General features: G+C 48.3%; 1 pseudogene; it reads right to left on the bottom strand.

Annotated features, from left to right (window-relative positions):
• Positions 1-358: 358 nt before the first annotated feature.
• LOC128122602 (60S ribosomal protein L19-like) lies at positions 359-1,000 on the bottom strand (annotated as a pseudogene).
• Between the last annotated feature and the right edge of the window lie 5,752 nt (positions 1,001-6,752).

The raw sequence follows: 6,752 nt of genomic DNA, 5'->3' as shown, positions 1-6,752 counted from the left end.
ATTCTATCCTTGGGTCTTTATTAATTTTCTAGTGCTATAATAGACTACCCTGACAAAAGCCACTTAGGGGAGAAAGGGTTTATTCTGGCTCACAGTTCAGAGAGGACATAATCTATCATGGTGGGGAAGGTATGCTGGGCAAGAAGTAAGGAGTAAACAGGAAGTAGAGCCCAGTCATAAAGCTTCAAGCCTCTGCTTCCCCCAACTTCTGATGAGGCTCCACCTCCTAAAGGTTCCACCACCTTGCCAAACAATGCCACCAGATGAGGACCAAGTGTTCAAATATGAGCATTTGGGGGTCATTTGACATTTGGAACACAGTACCTTGTAATTTTTTTGTTTTTAGGCTTGTTTTACTTTAATGACTGATCCACGGGAGGCCACAGCCAAGCCACTGTGTACAGACGTGAAGGAGGCCGTATTTTTTGATGTCTTCCTCCTTGAACAGAGTCTTGATGATCTCTTCCTCCTTGGCCTGGAGGCGCTCCTCCTGGCGCTTTTGAACTTCCTCAGTCTTAGACCTGTGAGCCTCAGCCTGGTCAGCCAGGAGCTTCTTGTGGGTCTTGTTTGGCTTCAGCTTGTGGATGTGCTCCGTGAGAATCTGCTTGCTTTTAATACATTCCCTTTGACCTTCAGGTCCAGGCTAGGATACAGATAGCGGTCTGTCTTAGATTCATCTTCTGAGAAGCCAGCACAGGATTTGCATCCTTCTCATCCAGGTCACGTGCTCAGGCATGTGAGCATTGGCAGTACTCTTCCACTTCCATATGTCCATATGCCTCCCCTTCCGTTGAGCCAAGGTGTTTTTCCAGCATCGAGCCCTGGAATGGACAGTCACAGGCTTCTGGATGATCAGCCCATCTTTGGTCAGCTTCTGGATCTGCTGACGGAAGGTGGCATTGCAGATTTCATTGGTCTCATTGGGGTCCAACCAGATCTTCTTTTTACCATGGTAGTGGACGCTAGAGGAAAGCCTCTTCTGAAGCCTGAGCATACTCATAGCTGTGGATGCAGCCGCGACAAGAAAGCAGCTTGAAATTTTGAAGAAGTCGTCTCCTTTATCCCTCTGATCTTAGTCTTTCTGAGTGTGAAATGGGGACAGCAATGCTTCTGTTGCCAGTCTCCCGTGGCCCCGTGGAGGGAGCATGAGCGGGTGTCACCTTCTACATGCATGTGGCCATGCATATCAGACTCCTGAGTCATGTTTTTGGGATCCAGTATCCACGGTCAACTCTGATGCTGAAACAAATGAAGCCCATTTGCTGTGCCAGCACTTAAAAGCACTTAGCGTGCACTAGACACCAGTTCGGTATTTTTATAATATTACCTCATTTAATCCTATCACCTCCTCTCGGTCAGGTAGGCTGTTCTCTTAGCCCTGCTTTATAGATGAGGCACTGGAGAGAGAAAACACCTCTTTAAGAGGCAGAGACTGGCTGTAGTCGTCACTGTCGCTGTTGGCATTTAAGGTGTCCCCAGGCTGGCCTGGACAAGAGGGCCGCTCGCTTTGCCACAGAAAGCATATAGGAACCCCCTAACGGTGGCTTTCTTTTGGCGTCAGAAAACTGGGATCTCCAGCCCAGTCCTGGGCACCGTTCATCCACTCCTTTGCAGCCGCAGTGCAGACGTTATTCTGCTGTAATGATTGCAGACCTCTTAATCAGGGGACTCTGACAACCGCGCCATTTGCTGGGGAAATTATGCCCCTCTAGAAGTGATTGTGGGGAGAACAGGAAAAACAAATGAGTCGGGAGTATGTCAGAGCTGATAAGCCTCAGGGACGTTGCTGGATCACAACAAGGACGGGTGTTTGGAAGGCAATTGCTGGCAAGAATGATGCAGGCTGGGTACATAGGCATCTGTGCCCAGGGGACCCGGGTGCTCTGCATCCGGCTAAGACCTGTCTACTCCTAGTGTTCTCAGACTGCATTATGACTGTGACCCATGTGATAAGCCCTGGAGAATTCCACCGAGTGGCCTGTGGGTGGCAGAAAGGGGACAGCCCCATCCTGGGCAGGGCCTGCATCAGCACCCAGTCCTCAAAGCTACACGGAAGAGCCAGCTCTATGTACACAGGGTGTTTAACTGTTTCCAAGGACACGTGACTGCCCTTGGCTTCAAACTTGTGTTTATTTTTTCTCTCCATAGACACAGTGTGCCAGGCCTTCAGCGGCCATCGCTGTGTGGACAGATATATTCTCGTGGGACCATTTCTTTATTTCCTTCCCAATTCAGCCAACCCAGGACTTTACCTCTGTGTTTATTGTCCTGTCCATCTGAGGTACCATATGCAAAACATGTGGACTTGGAATTGAAGGGGAAAGTGAAAGGGTTTATGGTCTTAAAATCAGAATGTAGAAACAGAGGGCCCCCAGAGCAAGGTGGCTAGTGAAGCCAGCCAAACTAGCCAGCTTTGGGTTTGATGGAGAGACCCTGCCTCAATGAATAAGGTGGGAGAGAACAATTGAGGAATACTGGCATCAGGTTTAGGCCTCTACATGTATGTTCACACATATGCAAAGCATACATATGCAGAGACATATATGACAATAGAAAATGAAAAAAAAGCCAATATGATGGAGGACAGCTGAAGAATGATACCCAGGGCTGATTTCTGGTCTTCACACATACACCCACACCCACAGGTGTATACACACCTGCATCACCCAAACACCATCTGTATATACCCCAAACACCACCTGTATATACCCAAGCACCACCTGTACACACCCCAATACCACCTGTATATACCCAAACACCACCTGTATACACCCAAACACCACCTGTACATACCCAAACACCACCTGTATATACCCAAACACCACCTGTATATACCCAAGCACCACCTGTATACACCCCAATACCACCTGTATATACCCCAACACCACCTGTATATATCCCAACACCACCTGTATATACCCCAACACCACCTGTATATACCCCAACACCACCTGCATACACCCAAACACCACCTGTATACACCCCAACACCACCTGTATGTACCCCAACACCACCTGTATATATCCCAACACCATCTGTATATACCCCAACACCACCTGTATACACCCCAACACCACCTGTATATACCCCAACACCACCTGCATACACCCAAACACCACCTGTATATACCCAAGCACCACCTGTATACACCCAAACACTACCTGCATATACCCAAATACCACCTGTTTATACCCAAACACCACCTGCATTCACCCCAACACCCACATATACACATACAAATACCCCCATGAGTGCGCACACACACACACACACACACACACACACACACACACACACACACACACCTGAAGAGTCACTGATCTTGACAATTAGGACTGCGTATTTTTGATGCAACCAGGGTTTGAATGGGTCCTCTTCACATGGTCTGGAGTTGAATGCTCCCAACTATTTGTTAGGACACAATTTATAGGTTCTTCGGAGCAGGTCCCCTGACTGTAGACTCCAGCGACGTGGCTGCCATTTAAATCTTGTCACAGATATAGCTCCATCCCTGGAGCTTCTCTTTGGGAAGGAGCAGGTTGACTGATAAGATAATGAATAATAATTTTGGGATTTTCGTTATTTACAGCTGCCCTGGGTCATCTGTAAATTATGCAGCCCATACTTACGCCTGCTTTCTTTTTTTCTTATGTAAAGCTGTCTCTCCAGACTGCCATCCCCTGTGTGATATCCATGCGTCAGTTACTCTACCACCAAGCTGATTTCCTATTTCTTGAAACACTTCTAGTCCTGTTATCGAATGCTTACGTTCCACAGACTCTGCCTCTGGGTGATGAGTCCCTAGACACTGGAAGCTGAGAGAAAGGGCGGGGCTTAGGTTTGACAGAGAACCTGTGCGTACCTCTCTGCCTGGCACAACACGGGGACCTCCGTGGGTAGTGGGAGGGGAGAATTTGTAAAATCTCTGTTGCATGAGTAGTTTGGCTGAGACAGAGTCAGGAGTAGTGGCTGCCTCTCTGGGATGCTCAGCTTGGCTGAGAAGCAACAGGTTGGGGAAGGGAGACAAGCTGCATCCTTTGCCCAGGGGGCACAGGCAGGAGGGGAGTTAAGGGCAAATGCCCCTCTGTGCCTACCCTGAATTGACCTGGCAGAGTGGTGGGAGGACAAGGTAATGGGGGCACGGGGCTGCAGCTGGCAAGGCAAGGTGAGTGTCGTCCCCCCGCCCCCCATCTTTTGCCTACGCATCACTTCAGGCCTGTGCTAGCCATGTAACTGAAAACAAGCCCTCTCCCCAACGCGACGCTTAATGATCCCTTTAATGCCCGAGCGCCAGCTTCACTCCTCTCTCTCGCCTGTTCCCTGTCAGCCATGGGGCATTAAACCGGTGATAAAAACGCCTTTTTGGTACGGTCCACAAACTCACCAAGAGGCTCTCGGTAGCAGTATAGTCATCTAGCATGAAATCAAGAGGCAATCACCACGGATGAGGCGAGGTGAGCTCAATGTAGGAGCAATTAGCAGATGTGCGTGTCCTGGGTCCTGTCCTCTACCACCTCTGGTGCCCGCACCACCTGGCCCACTTTTGCCTAGCGGGGCTCCATACAAAACCCTGCAACCCCTATCCAGTCCTGAACAGTAAACCTTAGGACAGTGGGAGACACTTCCTTCAATCTGTGTGCGTGGGCGGGGGGAGGGGCGCAACCTCACGGGTCCGTCATTACCGCCCACCTTGTTTGAGGCAGGGTCTCTGCTGCTTTTCTACTGTCTACAACAGGCTAGCTGCTTGGATTAAACATGTTCCTACCCACGTCCAGTTTTATGTGGGTTCTGGGGATTCTAACTCAGGTCCTCAGATTTGTGTGGCAAATGCGTTTACTCTCACGCAGCCCTGTCTTCAGCCCCGGTCACACCTTTACTATCAGTGTACACAGCATTCTTGGCCTGCATGGCCCTTGGGAACAGATGACCTCAGTAATTATTTTTTAACACCGAAAATATTAAACTCAAAAGAGAAAAAAAATGGTAAAAGAAATGGCCGGTTATGAATATGCATTAACATGGTGCTGTATATGGAACTGGGAACAGGAACCATTTGTTTTGAACAAATCGGATCTTGACACGTGGCCATGGACGTGCAGACTTCTCTCTCACGCCGACATGCTGGACTAGTTTGATTTATATGGTGTGGCAGTGAGGGTTTTTTTTCCCAATTAAAAACGAACGGAGAAAAATCATTAATTTAACTACTGTATATTAAATTTGCATTAAAACATCCGTTTGTCTATATTTATATGTGAGTTATTGAAAACGTGAGCTCATGAATTCTAATTTTTAGGATCACATGTCAAATATTGAAGATAAATTTTATTTATTTCTGCAATTAATTCTATGAGAACAAATAGCTCTAATTTAGGGACAGCATATGTAACTGTCCGCCGGTACCCTCCCTGAATAACAAACATACCATTCATCTTGTCTCATTAGGGTTTTCCCGCGCCTGTAGCTGTTGTTGAGATATTCACACGTTGGCTGCTGTTTTGTGTGTTTCCAACCCTGCTCAACTACCACACTGAGAAATTGCTTAAGACAACATGGACGGTGTCAAATCTCTTTCTCTGTTTCTTCATGATGTACAAAGACTTGTGCAGATCCCAGAGGCTGAACACATATTTCTTCTAAGCAACTTGACATCAGCCGCTCGGGTTCCTCCTCAAGATGGCTAAGGGGTTTCCAAAGAAAATCTTGGGGGTGACTCTGCACAGACCTTACTCTGTTATACGGGGGACCTGGTGGTTTTTTTTCCGGGGCTTTTGTCCCCATGTGGGTCTCAGCTCCAATATAGGGAGGGTACCAGCAGAAGTGGGCTATGGCTACAGTCTCCTGAGTGCCAAGACTTCTGGTCACACATTGGACTTCATACCCACCTTCTGTTTCAGCAGGAGGTCACCTGATTGCCCACTTTCCCTGACTGGGCCAAATGTATTGAATGGGTAGGTACAGTGTAGGGACAAGTGGCGCTCTGACTGGACTGTGCTCCGTCACCACCCCCACGCCTGTCAGAATGGAGTGAGTGGGTGGCAGCCTATTCTCAGTCTTTGCTTCATACATACGTGGATGCTCATGTACGACACTGGTGTTCAGCAAGATGTCAGGTGTCCTTAGAGGCCATGTGCCAAAGGCTTAGCTCCCATGTAGCACTTAGGGGACAGGTTGTGGACCTTCAGGAGGAGGGGCCTAAGTACTTAAGTCATTGGGGGTGTGTCCTTGAAGGAGACTGTGGGACCTAACCCCCTTTCTCTTTCTCTTTTGCTTTCTGGCCATGAAGTAGCAGTGGGTTCTGCTCCACACTCTGGGCCATAGCCCACACACCCACAAGAGCCCTAAAGCAATGAGTCTACCCAAACACCAACTGGACCTCCAAGACTGTGAGCCAAAGTGAGTCCTTTCTGTTTAGAAGCTAATTGACTCGGGTATTTCATTACAGTGATGGAAATCTGACTAGTATATACCCAATGAGTAATACGTAGGTGAAGGCAGCTTTTTTCTTAGGTATTAATTCAAGACAGTTCTTGGCCTCAGTGGGTCAAGTAGAAGGTGGTGGGAGCCGAGATGAAGACCAGATGAGGGGTTTGGGTGGGAGAGTAGGAAGTTCCCTTACTCCTCCTTGGGAGGGTTGAACTCATATTACTGCCCGTAAAAGGTTTTCATGGCATCAAAGACCCCTTTTAGGGGCTAGAGAGATAACACAGCAGTTACAAGCAGTTGCTGCTCTTCCAGAGGACCTAGGTTCG

Source organism: Peromyscus californicus, unplaced genomic scaffold (assembly GCF_007827085.1).
Source record: "Peromyscus californicus insignis strain IS unplaced genomic scaffold, ASM782708v3 Scaffold_3__1_contigs__length_106647218, whole genome shotgun sequence".
Classification (NCBI taxonomy): Eukaryota; Metazoa; Chordata; class Mammalia; order Rodentia; family Cricetidae; genus Peromyscus; species Peromyscus californicus.
Note: the sequence above shows the minus strand (reverse complement) of the source record. Positions and strands in the feature narration are given on the sequence as shown.